Consider the following 17,733-nt stretch of genomic DNA (forward strand, 5'->3'; position numbering starts at 1 on the left):
ACCTGACAGGGAGGCAACAACGAGTCATGGTACGTGACGAGGTGTCAGAGTGGGCGCCTGTGGCAAGCGGGTTTCCACAGGGGTCAGTCCTAGGACCTGTGCTGTTCTTGGTATATGTGAACGACATAACGGAAGGGATAGACTCAGAAGTGTCCTTGTTTGCAGATGATGTGAAGTTAATGAGAAGAATCAAATCGGATGAGGATCAGGCAGGACTACAAAGAGACCTGGACAGGCTGCAAGCCTGGTCCAGCAACTGGCTCCTTGAGTTTAACCCTGCCAAATGCAAAGTCATGAAGATTGGGGAAGGGCAAAGAAGACCACAGACACAATAGTTTAGATGGCCAAAGACTGCAAACCTCACTCAAGGAAAAAGATGTGGGGGTGAGTATAACACCGAGCATATCTCCCGAGGCGCACATCAGTCAGATAACTGCTGCAGCATACGGGCGCCTGCAAACCTACGGATAGCGTTCCGATACCTCAGTAAGGATTCGTTCAAGACTCTGTATACCATTTACGTCAGGCCCATACTGGAGTATGCAGCACCAGTTTGGAATGCACACCTAGTCAAGCACGTCAAGAAATTAGAGAAAGTGCAAAGGTTTGCAACAAGGCTAGTCCCAGAGCTACGGGGATTGTCCTACGAAGAAAGGTTGAGGGAAATGGGCCTGACGACACTGGAGGACAGGAGGGTCAGGGGAGACATGATAACGACATATAAAATACTGCGCGGAATAGACAAGGTGGACAAAGACGGGATGTTCCAGAGATGGGACACAGACACAAGAGGTCACAATTGGAAGTTGAGGACTCAGATGAATCAAAGGGATGTTAGGAAGTATTTCTTCAATCATAGATTAGTCAAGCCGTGGAATAGCCTAGAAAGTGACGTAGTGGAGGCGGGAACCATACATAGTTTTAAGGCGAGGTATGATAAAGCTTATGGGGCAGGGAGAGAGAGGACATAGTAGCAATCAGCGAAGAGGCGGGGCCAGGAGCTATGAATCGACCCCTGCAACCACAAATAGGCGAGTACACACACATACACACACACACACACACACACACACACACACACACACACACTCGATCGAAGACCAGGCAGAACTACAAAGGGATCTGCACAGGCTGCAGACCTGGTCCAGCAATTGGCTCCTGGAGTTCAATCCCACCAAGTGCAAAGTCATGAAGATTGGTGAAGGGCAAAGAAGGCCGCAGACGGAGTACAGTCTAGGGGGTCAGAGACTACAAACCTCACTCAAGGAAAAAGATCTTGGGGTGAGTATAACACCAGGCACATCTCCTGAAGCGCACATCAACCAATTAACTGCTGCAGCATATGGGCGCCTAGCAAACCTCAGAACAGCATTCCGACATCTTAATAAGGAATCGTTCAGGACCCTGTACACCGTGTACGTTAGGCCCATATTGGAATATGCGGCACCAGTTTGGAACCCACACCTAGCCAAGCAAGTGAAGAAACTAGAGAAAGTGCAAAGGTTTGCAACAAGACTAGTCCCAGAGCTAAGAGGTATGTCCTACGAGGAGAGGTTAAGGGAAATCAACCTGACGACACTGGAGGACAGGAGAGATAGGGGGGACATGATAACGACATACAAAATACTGAGAGGAATTGACAAGGTGGACAAAGACAGGATGTTCCAGAGATTGGACACAGTAACAAGGGGACACAGTTGGAAGCTGAAGACACAGATGAATCACAGGGATGTTAGGAAGTATTTCTTCAGCCACAGAGTAGTCAGTAAGTGGAATAGTTTGGGAAGCGATGTAGTGGAGGCAGGATCCATACATAGCTTTAAGCAGAGGTATGATAAAGCTCACGGCTCAGGGAGAGTGACCTAGTAGCGATCAGTGAAGAGGCGGGGCCAGGAGCTCGGACTCGACCCCCGCAACCTCAACTAGGTGAGTACAACTAGGTGAGTACACACACACACACACACACACACACACACACACACACCACACACACACACACACACAAACACACACACACAAAAACACCAACACACACACACACACACACACACACACACACAAACACACACACACACACACACACACACACACACACACATACACACACACACACACACACACACACACACACACACACACACACACACACACACACACACACACACACACACATACACACACACACACACACACACACACACACACACACACACACACACACACACACACACACATACACACACACACACACATACACACACATACACACACATACACACACACACACACACACACACACACAGACACACACACACACACATACACACATACACACACACACACACACACACACACACACACACACACACACACACACACACACACACACACACACACACACACACACACACACACGCACACGTCATACACCACAGACGGGTAACTATTGTAATCTTTCATACTCAATTTTATTGTGAGAAAAACTGGCCCAGGGTTATCACTGAGGACGGGACAGTAATGCTGGAAAAGTTACTTGGTTCTCTGGGATTTTATATCAAGAGTACATATTTAGTATTTATTTACGGTTGTCAGCTGACGTTTAATTATAAGTATATTATTGCTTTAAACATAAAAGTTATGCCTTCACTTGTGTGTTAAGCAGGAGAGAGTTGGTGGCTGAGTGGGCCGGGTGGGTGGTTGAGTGGGCAGGGGGGTGGTTGAGTGGGCAGGTTGGGTGGTTGAGCGGGCAGGGTGGGTGGTTGAGTGGGCATGGTGGGTGGTTGAGCGGGCAGGGTGGGTGGTTGAGTGGGCAAGGTGGGTGCTTGAGCGGGCAGGGGGGTGGATGATTGGGCAGGGTGGGTGGTTGAGCGGGCAGGGGGGTGGGTGTTTGAGTGGGCCGGGTGGGTGGTTGAGTGGGCAGGGGGGTGGTTCAGTGGGCAAGGTGGGTGGTTGAGCGGGCAGGGGGGTGGTTGAGTGGGCCGGGGGGTGGTTGAGTGGGCAGGGCGGGTGGTTGAGCGGGCAGGGGGGTGGTTGAGTGGGCAGGGTGGGTGGTTGAGCGGGCACGGGGGTGGTTGAGTGAATAAAGGGGTAGAGTGGGCTGGGAGGGTAGTAGAGTGGGCAGGGGAGGTAGTAGAAATGGCATTGAGGGTAGTAGAAGGCAGGGAAAGCAATAGAGAGGTCAGGGGAGGTAGAGAGAGCAGGTGAGGTAATAGAGGGAAAGGGAGGTAGAGAGGGCAAAGAGGGCTCGGCTTGGCAAGTTAGTGAATTTACGAGAACACGGTCAGTGTATGTGAGAGAACACAGTGTATGTGAAAGAACACAGTGTATGTGAGAGAACACAGTCAGTGTATGTGAGAGAAGACGATCAGTGTATGTGAGAGAACACAGTCAGTATATGTGAGAGAAGACGGTCAGTGTATGTGAGAGAACACAGTATATGTGAGAGAAGACGGTCAGTGTATGTGAGAGAAGACGGTTAGTATATGTGAGAGAAGACAGTCAGTGTATGTGAGAGAAGACAGTGTATGTGAGAAGACGGTCAGTGTATGTGAGAGAAGACGGTCAGTGTATGTGAGAAGACGGTCAGTGTATGTGAGAGAAGACGGTCAGTGTATGTGAGAGAAGACGGTCAGTGTATGTGAGAGAAGACGGTCAGTGTGAGAGAAGACGGTCAATGTTTGTGAGAGAAGACTGTCAGTGTGAGAGAGGATGTGAGAGAAGACGGTCAGTGTATGTGAGAGAAGACGGTCAGTGTATATAAGAGAAGACGGTCAGTGTATATGAGAGAAGACGGTCAGTGTATGTGAGAGAAGACGGTCAGTGTATGTGAGAGAAGATGGTCAATGTGAGAGAAGATGGTCAGTGTATGTGAGAGAAGACGGTCAGTGTATGTGAGAGAAGACGGTCAGTGTATGTGAGAGAAGACGGTCAGTGTATGTGAGAGAAGACGGTCAGTGTATGTGAGAGAAGACGGTCAGTGTATGTGAGAGAAGACGGTCAGTGTATGTGAGAGAAGACGGTCAGTGTATGTGAGAGAAGACGGTCAGTGTATGTGAGAGAAGACGGTCAGTGTATGTGAGAGAAGACGGTCAGTGTATGTGAGAGAAGACGGTCAGTGTATGTGAGAGAAGACGGTCAGTGTATGTGAGAGAAGACGGTCAGTGTATGTGAGAGAAGACAGTCAGTGTATGTGAGAGAAGACGGTCAGTGTGAGAGAAGACGGTCAGTGTATGTGAGAGAAGACGGTCAGTGTATGTGAGAGAAGACGGTCAGTGTATGTGAGAGAAGACGGTCAGTGTATGTGAGAGAAGACGGTCAGTGTATGTGAGAGAAGACGGTCAGTGTATGTGAGAGAAGACGGTCAGTGTATGTGAGAGAAGACGGTCAGTGTATGTGAGAGAAGATGGTCAGTGTATGTGAGAGAAGACGGTCAGTGTATGTGAGAGAAGACGGTCAGTGTATGTGAGAGAAGACGGTCAGTGTATGTGAGAGAAGACGGTCAGTGTATGTGAGAGAAGACGGTCAGTGTATGTGAGAGAAGACGGTCAGTGTATGTGAGAGAAGACGGTCAGTGTATGTGAGAGAAGACGGTCAGTGTATGTGAGAGAAGACGGTCAGTGTATGTGAGAGAAGACGGTCAGTGTGAGAGAAGACGGTCAGTGTGAGAGAAGACGGTCAGTGTATGTGAGAGAAGACGGTCACTGTATGTGAGAGAAGACGGTCAGTGTATGTGAGAGAAGACGGTCAGTGTATGTGAGAGAAGACGGTCAGTGTGAGAGAAGACGGTCAGTGTATGTGAGAGAAGACGGTCAGTGTATGTGAGAGAAGACGGTCAGTGTATGTGAGAGAAGACGGTCAGTGTATGTGAGAGAAGACGGTCAGTGTATGTGAGAGAAGACGGTCAGTGTATGTGAGAGAAGACGGTCAGTGTGAGAGAAGACGGTCAGTGTGAGAGAAGACGGTCAGTGTGAGAGAAGACGGTCAGTGTATGTGAGAGAAGACGGTCAGTGTATGTGAGAAGACGGTCAGTGTATGTGAGAGAAGACGGTCAGTGTATGTGAGAGAAGACGGTCAGTGTATGTGAGAGAAGACGGTCAGTGTATGTGAGAGAAGACGGTCAGTGTATGTGAGAAGACGGTCAGTGTATGTGAGAGAAGACGGTCAGTGTATGTGAGAGAAGACGGTCAGTGTATGTGAGAGAAGACGGTCAGTGTATGTGAGAGAAGACGGTCAGTGTATGTGAGAGAAGACGGTCAGTGTATGTGAGAGAAGACGGTCAGTGTATGTGAGAGAAGACGGTCAGTGTGAGAGAAGACGGTCAGTGTGAGAGAAGACGGTCAGTGTGAGAGAAGACGGTCAGTGTATGTGAGAGAAGACGGTCAGTGTATGTGAGAGAAGACGGTCAGTGTATGTGAGAGAAGACGGTCAGTGTATGTGAGAGAAGACGGTCAGTGTATGTGAGAGAAGACGGTCAGTGTATGTGAGAGAAGACGGTCAGTGTATGTGAGAGAAGACGGTCAGTGTATGTGAGAGAAGACGGTCAGTGTATGTGAGAAGACGGTCAGTGTATGTGAGAGAAGACTGTCAGTGTATGTGAGAGAAGATGGTCAGTGTATATGAGAGAAGACGGTCAGTGTATGTGAGAGAAGATGGTCAGTGTATATGAGAGAAGACGGTCAGTGTATGTGAGAGAAGACGGTCAGTGTATGTGAGAGAAGACGGTCAGTGTATGTGAGAGAAGACGGTCAGTGTATGTGAGAGAAGACGGTCAGTGTATGTGAGAGAAGATGGTCAGTGTATGTGAGAGAAGACGGTCAGTGTATGTGAGAGAACCTGTTGTTCAGTATATTTGAAGTTAGTTAATCTGCTACTGAGTTCACTTGAATCCCTCAAACAAGTACTGGAGTAAACTCCGGATACACGCACACCTCTGTGTGTGTGTGTACCTTGAGTGTAGAGTATACTAAGAGAGGTTTGGCATTCGTCCATCCTTCAGTACTTTTTAAAACGTTGCAGTTAAAATGAGATATGTTGGGGTTTTTAAACCCGGAGGGTTAGCCACCCAGGATAACCCAAGATAATCAGTTTGTCTTATTTCCACTGGGGTCTTTGTCTTGCGACCCACACCAGGAACAACAGGTGTAGGGAAACATGCCCAACGTTTCCACCCGTACCGGTTATTGAAACAGGGGCACTCATTGTGTGAGGAGAAAGCGTTGCCAACCAAGCCACGGGACACCATGCTAATTTTGTATTCGTTTTTGTCCCTACTTACCATTTGTGATAGTGGTCGTGGTTTCGTAGCTACGCAAACACGAGATCGTCTGACTCTCTCCCACTGATGATGAAATCGAAAGTTCTGTCTAAGATACAAGGACAAAAAAAAAATCCTGAAATTCCCAAGTATAATTGGATTCGGAAATGTCTTTGAAGCGGAGTGATCGGCATGCCAGGTTAAGTGGGCGAGACGCTGCGGTATCTGTCACTGTCTAGTAAAACTGCCACTTGATATCTCGGCTTATTTTTCACCAGTGTCTTCCACAGTAACATTCCCTTGTCAAGTCAAGTCAAGGTATATTAATTTATCATTGTCTCTCGTTTACCTTTCGTATTGACAACAGCGTTATTCTTCACTTTATCGTTTATTTATATATATATATATATATATATATATATATATATATATATATATATATATATATATATATATATATATATATATATATATATATATGTCGTGCCGAATATGCAAAACTGGTCAATTAGCAAGAACTCATTTAAAATTAAGTCCTTTCTGAAATTTTCTCTTATACGTTTAAAGATACATTTTTTTTCATTAATGTTAATGTAAAAAATTTTACTTTTGCACTAAAAGAATCTTAGAAAACTTACCTAACCTTATTATAACAAGAACAATTCATTTTAGCCTAACCCTACTAAATATATTTAAAATACGTTTACAATAATTTAGTACTAAACAAACACAATCAAATATATTTTTTTCGTTAGGTTCAGAATGATTTTGGCGAAATTATTGCATACATAAATTTTCACTTGTCCTATATGGCAAGATGAGCGTTGCTATTTAAGCCAAGATGGCAAGTTCTGCCTATTCGGCACGATATATATATATATATATATATATATATATATATATATATATATATATATATATATATATACATATATATATATATATATATATATAGTATATATATATATATATATATATATATATATATATATATATATATATATATATATATATATATATACATATATATATATAAAACAAGTTGGCCGTCTCCCACCGAGGCAGGGTGACCCAAAAAGAAAGAAAAAATCCACAAAAAGAAAATACTTTCATCATTCAACACTTTCACCTCACTCACACATAATCACTGTTTTTGCAGAGGTGCCCAGAATACAACAGTTTAGAAGCATATACGTATAAAGATACACAACATATCCCTCCAAACTGCCAATATCCCAAACCCCTCCTTTAAAGTGCAGGCATTGTACTTCCCATTTCCAGGACTCAAGTCCGGCTATATAAAAATAACCGGTTTCCCTGAATCTCTTCACTAAATATTACCCTGCTCACACTCCAACAGCTCGTGAGGTCCCAAGTACCATTTGTCTCCATTCACTCCTATGTAACACGCTCACGCATGCTTGCTGGAAGTTCAAGCCCCTCGCCCACAAAACCTCCTTTACCCCCTCCCTCCAACCTTTTCGAGGACGACCCCTACCCCGCCTTCCTTCCCCTACAGATTTATGCGCTCTCCATGTCATTTTACTCTGACCCATTCTCTCTAAATGACCAAACCACCTCGACAACCCCTCTTCAGCCCTCTAATACTTTTATTAACTCCACACCTCCTAATTTCCACAATCCGAATTTTCTGCATAATATTTACACCACACCCATATAAGAGTGTTGGTACTACTATACTTTCATACATTCCCTTCTTTGCCTCCATAGATAATACTTTTTGTCTCCACATATACCTCAATGCATCACTCACCTTTTTTCCTTCATCAATTCTATAATTAACTTCATCCTTCATAAATCCATCCGCCGACACGTCAACTCCCAAGTATCTGAAAACATTCACTTCTTCCATACTCCTCCTCCCCAATTTGATATCCAATTTTTCTTTAAAACATTTGATACCCTCATCACCTTACTCTTTTCTATGTTCACTTTCAACTTTCTACCTTTACACACACACACACACACACACACACACACACACACACACACACACACACACGGACGAGGTTTAATTAGGTTCCATAAATTTATGTAAATTCGATGTTAAGAATCTTCTTTCTTCTTACCTTCTTAAGTAGGATAAATGTATTTCGCCATTTTATAATGAAAAAATATAAATACTGTGACCTGGTCGCTGAGGGACTCTTGATCCAAGGGACCGGAATTATTCTTCCCCCTTGGATCGAACTTGAATGTCTCCTATTCTCCAGGTGCTATATCACCCCTACAGGTTCAGCGCTTCCCTCTGATTGAAATGGTGATCATTTGAGTGATACTGGTCCCTAGTACAGTGTAATACTGGTCCCTAGTACAGTGTAATACTGGTTCCTAGTACAGTGTAATACTGGTTCCTAGTACAGTGTAATACTGGTTCCTAGTACAGTGTAATACTGGTCCCTAGTACAGTGTAATACTGGTCCCCAGTACAGTGTAATACTGGTCCCTAGTACAGTGTAATACTGGTCCCCAGTACAGTGTAATACTGGTCCCTAGTACAGTGTAATACTGGTCCCTAGTACAGTGTAATACTGGTCCCTAGTACAGTGTAATACTGGTCCCTAGTACAGTGTAATACTGGTCCCTAGTACAGTGTAATACTGGTCCCCAGTACAGTGTAATACTGGTCCCTAGTACAGTGTAATACTGGTCCCAGTACAGTGTAATACTGGTCCCTAGTACAGTGTAATACTGGTCCCCAGTACAGTGTAATACTGGTCCCTAGTACAGTGTAATACTGGTCCCTAGTACAGTGTAATACTGGTCCCTAGTACAGTGTAATACTGGTCCCTAGTACAGTGTAATACTGGTCCCTAGTACAGTGTAATACTGGTCCCTAGTACAGTGTAATACTGGTCCCTAGTACAGTGTAATACTGGTCCCCAGTACAGTGTAATACTGGTCCCTAGTACAGTGTAATACTGGTCCCCAGTACAGTGTAATACTGGTCCCTTGTACAGTGTAATACTGGTCCCTAGTACAGTGTAATACTGGTCCCTAGTACAGTGTAATACTGGTCCCTAGTACAGTGTAATACTGGTCCCTTGTACAGTGTAATACTGGTCCCTAGTACAGTGTAATACTGATCCCTAGTACAGTGTAATACTGGTCCCTAGTACAGTGTAATACTGGTCCCTAGTACAGTGTAATACTGGTCCCCAGTACAGTGATACTGGTCCCCAGTACAGTGATACTGGTCCCCAGTACAGTGATACTGGTCCCTAGTACAGTGATACTGGTCCCAAGTGCAATGATACTGGTCCCTAGTACAGTGATACTGGTCCCTAGTACAGTGATACTGGTCCCTAGTACAGTGATACTGGTCCCTAGTACAGTGATACTGGTCCCTAGTACAGTGATACTGGTCCTTAGTACAGTGTAACACTGGTCCCTAGTACAGTGTGATACTGGTCCCTAGTACAGTGTAATACAGGTCCCTAGTACAGTGTGATACTGGTCCCTAGTACAGTGTGATACTGGTCCCTAGTACAGTGTGATACTGGTACCTAGTACAGTGTGATACTGGTCCCTAGTACAGTGTGATACTGGTCCCTAGTACAGTGCAATACTGGTCCCTAGGACAATACTGGTCCCTAGTACAGTGATACTGGTCCCTAGGACAGTGATAATGGTCCCTAGGACAGTGATACCAGTCCCTAGTACAGTTATACCAGTCCCTAGTACAGTGATACTGGTCCTCGGTACAGTGATACTGGTCCTCGGTACAGTGATACTGGTCCTCGGTACAGTGATACTGGTCCTCGGTACAGTGAGACTGGTCCTCGGTACAGTGTAGACTGGTCCTCGGTACAGTGGGTGAGACTGGTCCTCGGTTCAGGGGTGGTTTCCTGGGAGTGAAAGTACAGTATGCATCTACAGAACGCCTGTTACTTTCGCTACACTGTGAAAACACAACGATGGAAGTGGACCACTTGCCGGAGCCTGAGGGATGATAGGAAGTGTTTATTCACTGAGAGGCGAAAACCAGAACGAGCTGTGTCAGGAACTACCGAAGAGCAACGTCACTCACGGATTAAGAAACAAATGTAACGAAACCTATTAGATTAAAAACCGCTGACAAGGGTTTGAAAATGTGTGCCAGGAGCTGAAGTACAACCCCTGCCGTCCACAACTCGTTAACATTAAAAAGTATATTCACGATGTAACATTTGGAATGTGGTGGAAGAATTTCTTTTAGATAAGCTGTAGTTTCTCTGTAATAACGCCTAATATATTGTACATTTCAGTGAGAATATATTTATTTTACGAGCATAGTTCTGTTCCTGCAGCAAACGCAAACACACACATACACATACCAATAAACATGCATGTGTCTTTCTTGCAGATAGATCTTCCAAGGATGTCCTGGAGCCTTCAGCTGACCCTCTGTTGCGTTCTTAACAACAAGGTCTAGCGTGGTCTGAGCGACCCAGGTCTATCCTGATACTGACCAGGTCTGGTGTGGTCCTGACGACGAAGTTTTTTCAGTAACTGTCTCGAAGCTACATTGTTCATTCTCGTTCTCCTGTACACGTGTTCATGATGAACAAGATTAGTCCATGGCTGCCGGGTACAGAGCGAGAGGAGACATTAACTGAAGCAGTTGTCTCCTCCCTGAACCAAGCCAGGTTGTCTCCAATTTTACCAGGAGAAATATAACCCCTCCCCCCCATCCCTTAGTTTAGTGCGCGAGAAATCACTTCAGACTCAGTGGCTTCCAGCATCGGTAGTGTCCTTCATGCACAAAGAAGGTCAACATAGGAGCTCTTCCAGCACCAGTAGCACCAATATAGGAACACTTCCAGCACCAGTGGCACCAGCAAAGGAACGCTTCTAACGCCTGTAGGACCAGCTTAGAAACCCAGCACCAGTAAGATCAGCATAGAAACCCTTCTACCACCAGTAAGACCAGCATAACAACACCTTCAGTACCATTAAACCAGCATAGAAACTCAACACCATTAAGACCAGCATAGAAACTCTTCCAGCATGGTTGCCGCTTCTTACAGCCTCGGTGAGTGTACAGGAAATACTTCACAAGCATTGCAAGACCCGGCACAATAAGTATACTCTATCACCCAGAAATATGAGCGGCTCGAACTTGATGTTGAACAAGAGTATGTGATGAACATCCCTGTCGTATTTTCTTTGGTGTATTATTATTATGCCACCGAGCGTATATGTTAGAGGCTTAATGTAGTGAAAAGTTTCTTGAAGATACTTATGCATTCACTCGATCACCTTGAAGAAGATTAGATAGTACTTGGATTAAGATGTATATGAAGTTCAAAGATTCCTCGCGTCACGCCTTACCACACGTCGTACTCCCCAAGTTGTGTTTGGGGAGGCGGAGGGGGAGTTTCAGCTTTTGGCCCCGTCTCTTATACTACAGTCACTGGTATAATTTATTCCTGGCCTCTTCGGCAAAATCGTACTTGCTCTTGAAGCTGTGTGGTGTTTACCTCCGTCTCTTCATCTAAATTATGCCATATATCTACTACCGTGAGACCGATGAAATATTTCCTAATATTCCCGTAAGTCGTCTATGTTTCTTAGCTTCGATCTGTGCCTCCTTGAATCTGCGTGTCGTTTTTTAAGTGGTTTGAATGTCAAAATTAATCCCCTGTGTCAGGAACCTTTTCCTCGAAGGTAAGCGCTGAATTTACACTCTTTGGAAATTCGTAGAATTAGGGAAAATGTGATTGAAGTGTGCAGATGGAAACCTGGAATAAATAAAGAGGATGCTAATAAAATACAGAAAAATATGTAAGACAGGACTAGCAGCAACGGATTTACATTTGGAAAGGATGTGGGAAAGCGCCGGTAGGTGTTCTGTACGTAGTTTTCGTCTATTGTATCCTGTGTTCATATCAGCAAATATCAGATCCTTTGAGAACTTGTTCGTCTTAATCATGCCTTTCATGGTCCGTTCTCTCTCTCTCTCTCTCTCTCTCTCTCTCTCTCTCTCTCTCTCTCTCTCTCTCTCTCTCTCTCTCTCTCTCTCTCTCTCTCTCTCTCTCTCTCTCCTGTAAGATCGTCAGGTTCACTTCTTTTAGTGTTCCTCAGTGTATGAGCTGAGTGATAACGCACTCATCTCATACATTGAGGTCTGTGGTTCGATCCCCGGTACGGATGGAAACATTAGGACGTGTTTCCTTAAGACACCTGTTGTCCCTGTTCACCTAGCAGTAAAATAGGTACCTGGGTGTTAGGCGATTGGTGTGGGTCGCATCCTGGGGACAAAGTTGACTTAATTTGCCCGAAATGCTTTGCATAACAAGGGGTTTTCTGTATAGTAGTATGTCATTGACGTCAGCTAGGCTTATACACATTGTACATGTACTTGTAGAAATAAATATTATCATCCTCAAAGCTGGTTGCATGTTGCTGGTGGCTGCATATTTGTGACTGGCACGACCCAGACTTGGTCTGTGTTGGCTGACACAGGACCCCTGGCTGTGTATGTTTCAGGTTGACTCACAACCGTAGCTTTGTGTTGATACCGGTTGACACCTGACCAGTTGACTGGTGGTTAAGACGACCCAGGATGTAAATTGTTGGTTGACACAGGACCCCTGGCTGTATGAGGTTCTCAACTCACGAAACGGGTGAGATTCAAATCCATTGCGAGCCAGTCCTAAACTATCTGGCCAATGCGTTCATCGGTGTACCATGTCGGTATAATAAAATTAATCCAGCTAGGTGTATTTCTGTACACTAGGAAGGTTAGCACGGGCCACCACTGTTACTTCAAATGCAGATTTTTACAGACTATTCTTACACCAGCATGGCTGTGGCAAGCTGTAGCTCGTGTTCTTTGACAGCAATTATCAATTAACAACACAGACACGACCCTGGCTGTATGTTGTTAGTTGACGTAAGACCCAGGCTGAATGTTTTTGGCTGAAGCTCGCATCCATTTACTTACGACTCAGTAGTATAAACCAGTAGATATTCACACAGTTATCTATTGCTCATCGATGTTTTTTCTTGCAGATGGTTAGTCTATGCTTGAACGTCATCTGGTGCAGAACAAGAGAACGCTGATCCCAGTGTGCCGCCGCGAGACACGATCGTGGTAGCTTCTACGACATCGTGCAGGTTCAGGTAGGATGACCATTCTGATTTCCAGCTTCCACTTAACCACTGAGGAAGATGACAAGGGTTTGGTTAATCTTCGACAGCATCTATGAGGGACAAGAACTAGGCTTTAAATCTGGATGCATCAGTGGTTGTACATACTGTTGGTGCTTCATCTAAACAGATAGCATCCGCTACAGGCTTCATTATCGTTCACTAGGATGGTGATAATTATGCAGCAGCCGTTAAGAGTACCGAGGTGGTTCTTTTAAGCTTTTTTTTGTGCCATGTTTTTTTTTCTTTTAGGTTAGTGCCAAAAAACCTACTCGGTTTGAAACTTACTAGATGTTGCTTGGTCGCTCGTCTGTGCCTGTGGTGAGGACATTGGCATTTTGACCAGGTTTTCTTATCTAGATGGTGTGGTCCAGGGTAATCATAGATCAGACACGGAGGTCAGCAGCGACCACATCTCTACGATACAGAGAAGTAATTCAACCAGAACATTTGGTGGTGACAGTCTCTCTTGGTCCTCTCGAACAAATCTATATATCCATCTTTAAGAAACCAGAGCTGCTTCGATTCACGTTCTTCTGTTTATACTAAGCTAATGTATTTAATTTAACAGCAAGATCTTTGCGCTCCCAAATTTTAAATTTTGCTCAGATTTTCATTTTGTGAGATTTTAACTATAATTACCCACATGTATACTAGGATAGGTCAGGTTAGTCGTATTCGGTCACGTGACGTGATTGCCCTACTGGTTTAGAGCCAAAATGCTTCGGGTATGAAAACTAGTCAGTCTGTGCTAATTTTGGGTCACTGGATACGGAAATGATGCTTGAAAGTCGCAAATTGGCTTTATTTATAAGCATATAGACTGGGTTGTGCAGTCATCGAAACACGTGGCAACATGATGCAGTTTCTGAACTGCATAATCTATGACATACATCAGTGGCAGATTTGCGAAGTCTGGATAGTTGTTGCTACCTTGCTTGTACTGCAGCTAGGCTACACTAGTATTGTTGCTGCCTTGCTTGTACTGCAGCTAGGCTACACTAGTATTGTTGCTGCCTTGCTTGTACTGCAGCTAGGCTACACTAGTTTTGTTTCGTTGTTGCTACCTTACTTGTAGAGAGGTGCAACGGACAAGTGAAGTAGCAGCAACACTCACAGCAAGAGGCATTCTTGAGCTTTCCCAGTGCTCGGGCTTCGGCCCAAAGCTGGGGTGTGGCTCTAAAAGGATCCTGTAGTGCTTGCTGCCTTTGCACTTCCTGACATCGTCTGCTGCTATGCAGCTGCCACACCCTTCGAGCCCAGTGTGGGCGGGATTTGTGGCAGCCCAAGGTGCCTAGCTTCTCCCTCCGAGCCCCGTGGGGGCGGAGAATGGGGCTAGGCCTGGGGACAGCTGGTCCCGGAAGACGAGGAGGTACTTCTACCTCCTCCCATGGCAGACATTGGTCTGAGACACTCCCGCGAAAGGGAGCCAGGGCCGGATTCACCTCTTGGAAAAGGCCCGGGCCGTTCGATTATACCGGCGAATCTTCTACCTACCTATCTCGCTTGTACTGCAGCTAGGCTACACTAGCATTGTTGCTTCCTTGCTTGTACTGCAGCTAGGCTACACTAGCATTGTTGCTGCCTTGCTTGTACTGCAGCTAGGCTACACTATCATTGTTGCTTCCTTGCTTGTACTGCAGCTGGGCTACACTAGCATTGTTGCTGCCTTGTTTGTACTGCAGCTAGGCTACACTAGCATTGTTGCTGCCTTGTTTGTACTGCAGCTAGGCTACACTAGCATTGTGGATCGAATCATGGCTCACAGACAGGAAGCAGAGAGTGTCCATAAATGGGGTTAAATCCGAGTGGGGATCAGTAACGAGTGGCGTTCCACAGGGATCAGTCTTGGGCCCGTTGTTGTTTATAATATATATCAATGATCTTGATGAAGGAATTGCTAGTGATATGAGCAAATTCGCCGATGACACGAAGATAGGTAGGATAATTGATTCAAACGTAGATGTTAGGGAACTTCAGGAGGATTTAGACAAACTCTACTCTTGGTCAGAAAAGTGGCAGATGCAGTTCAATGTAGATAAATGCAAGGTTCTGAAGCTCGGGAGTGTCCATAACCCTAGCACTTATAAGTTAAATAATGTAGAACTTAGCCATACAGATTGCGAAAAGGACTTTGGGGTTATGGTAAGCAGCAACCTTAAACCAAGACAGCAATGCCTAAGCGTACGTAATAAGGCAAATAGATTACTGGGATTTATATCAAGAAGTGTAAGCAACAGAAGTCCAAAGGTCATACTGCAGCTTTATACATCATTAGTAAGGCCTCACCTAGATTATGCAGTTCAATTCTGGTCTCCATATTACAGAATGGACATAAATTCGTTAGAAAACATTAAGCGTAGGATGACTAAATTAATACATAGCATTAGAAATCTTCCTTATGAAGAAAGATTGAAGACTCTTAAGTTACATTCACTTGTTAGACGAAGAATGAGGGGAGACCTGATCGAAGTGTATAAGTGGAAGATAGGTATTAATAAAGGGGATATTAACAAGGTCTTGAGGATATCTCTCCAAGAGAGAACCCGCAGTAATGGATTTAAATTAGATAAGTTTAGATCTAGAAAGGACATAGGAAAGTATTGGTTTGGAAATAGGGTAGTTGATGAGTGAAACAGTCTACCTAGTTGGGTTATTGAGGCTAGGACTTTGGGTAGTTTCAAATTTAGGTTGGATAAGTACACGAGTGAGAGGGGTTGGATTTGAGTGGGACTTGCACATCAGAGCTTATTTCTTGGGTTGGTCAAATGTTTGTTAGTGGGATGAATTGTAAAGGACCTGCCTAGTATGGGCCAACAGGCCTGCTGCAGTGTTCCTCCTTTCTTATGTTCTTATGTTGTTGCTGCCTTGCTTGTACTGCAGCTAGGCTACACTAGCATTGTTGCTTCCTTGGTTGTACTGCAGCTAGGCTACACTAGCATTGTTGCTTCCTTGCTTGTACTGCAGCTAGGCTACACTAGCATTGTTGCTGCCTTGGTTGTACTGCAGCTAGGCTACACTAGCATTGTTGCTTCCTTGGTTGTACTGCAGCTAGGCTACACTAGCATTGTTGCTTCCTTGCTTGTACTTCAGCTGGGCTACACTAGCATTGTTGCTGCCTTGCTTGTACTGCAGCTAGGCTACACTAGCATTGTTGCTGCCTTGCTTGTACTGCAGCTAGGCTACACAAGCATTGTTGCTTCCTTGCTTGTACTGCAGCTGGGCTACACTAGCATTGTTGCTTCCTTGCTTGTACTGCAGCTGGGCTACACTAGCATTGTTGCTGCCTTGCTTGTACTGCAGCTGGGCTACACTAGCATTGTTGCTGCCTTGCTTGTACTGCAGCTAGGCTACACTAGCATTGTTGCTGCCTTGTTTGTACTGCAGCTAGGCTACACTAGCATTGTTGCTGCCTTGTTTGTACTGCAGCTAGGCTACACTAGCATTGTTGCTGCCTTGCTTGTACTGCAGCTAGGCTAAACTAGCATTGTTGCTTCCTTGCTTGTACTGCAGCTAGGCTACACAAGCATTGTTGCTTCCTTGCTTGTACTGCAGCTAGGCTACACAAGCATTGTTGCTGCCTTGCTTGTACTGCAGCTAGGCTAAACTAGCATTGTTGCTTCCTTGGTTGTACTGCGGCTAGGCTACACTAAATACTACTACTGTTTTCGTGTGTTAATGGTAAGTCGGGTGAGGACTTCTCATTACATCCTGAAGGATTGGAAACGCATTGGAACCTGGAACAACAACAAAAAAATTAGTTAATTTTCCTCCACTTACAGAATCTAGCAGAATTGTATTACCACCGTACACATCAATATAGATCTTATGATTTTTTTTATAAGGGTATACTTGGAGAAGGTTTCGAAGATCAGCGCCCCCGTGGCCCGGTCTGTGACAGGTCTACCGGTGGATCAGAGCCTGATCAACCAGGCTGTTGCTGCTGGCCGCACGCAAGCCGACGTACGAACCACGGCCCGGCTGATCAGGTACTGACTTTTTGTATCTGTCCAGCTCCTTGAAGACAGCCAGGGGCCTATTGGTAATCCTCCTTATGTATGCTGGGAGGCACTTGAACAGCCTCGGGGATCCTGACACTTATTGTGTTGTCACTTAGCGTAATCGTGACGCCCCTGCTTTTCACTGGGAAGATGCTGCATGAAACAACGGCAGCCTTTTAGTACCTGGTTGGCAAATACCTAATGCTTAGAGAAACAAAACTCAAGGAGGTACTTTTTTTTTTTTCAACAGATTCGCGAGCATGTTAGAGATGAGTTTGGTGAGGAGATGGGGGAAGGGGAATGCGTTTAGTAGCAACCAATTTT

The 17,733-nt window shown here is 45.0% G+C and overlaps 1 long non-coding RNA gene across 1 annotated transcript in view; it reads left to right on the forward strand.

Moving 5' to 3' along the window:
* LOC138852646 (uncharacterized) overlaps positions 1–17,733 on the forward strand; it is a 405,614-nt gene that overhangs the window by 28,982 nt on the left and 358,899 nt on the right. Inside the window, exon 2 of the long non-coding RNA XR_011391969.1 lies at positions 13,271–13,381. This is a non-coding gene — a long non-coding RNA (uncharacterized lncRNA). The remainder of the gene's footprint in view (positions 1–13,270; positions 13,382–17,733) is intronic.

This window comes from Cherax quadricarinatus, chromosome 13, assembly GCF_038502225.1.
Source record: "Cherax quadricarinatus isolate ZL_2023a chromosome 13, ASM3850222v1, whole genome shotgun sequence".
In the NCBI taxonomy this organism is placed as follows: domain Eukaryota; kingdom Metazoa; phylum Arthropoda; class Malacostraca; order Decapoda; family Parastacidae; genus Cherax; species Cherax quadricarinatus.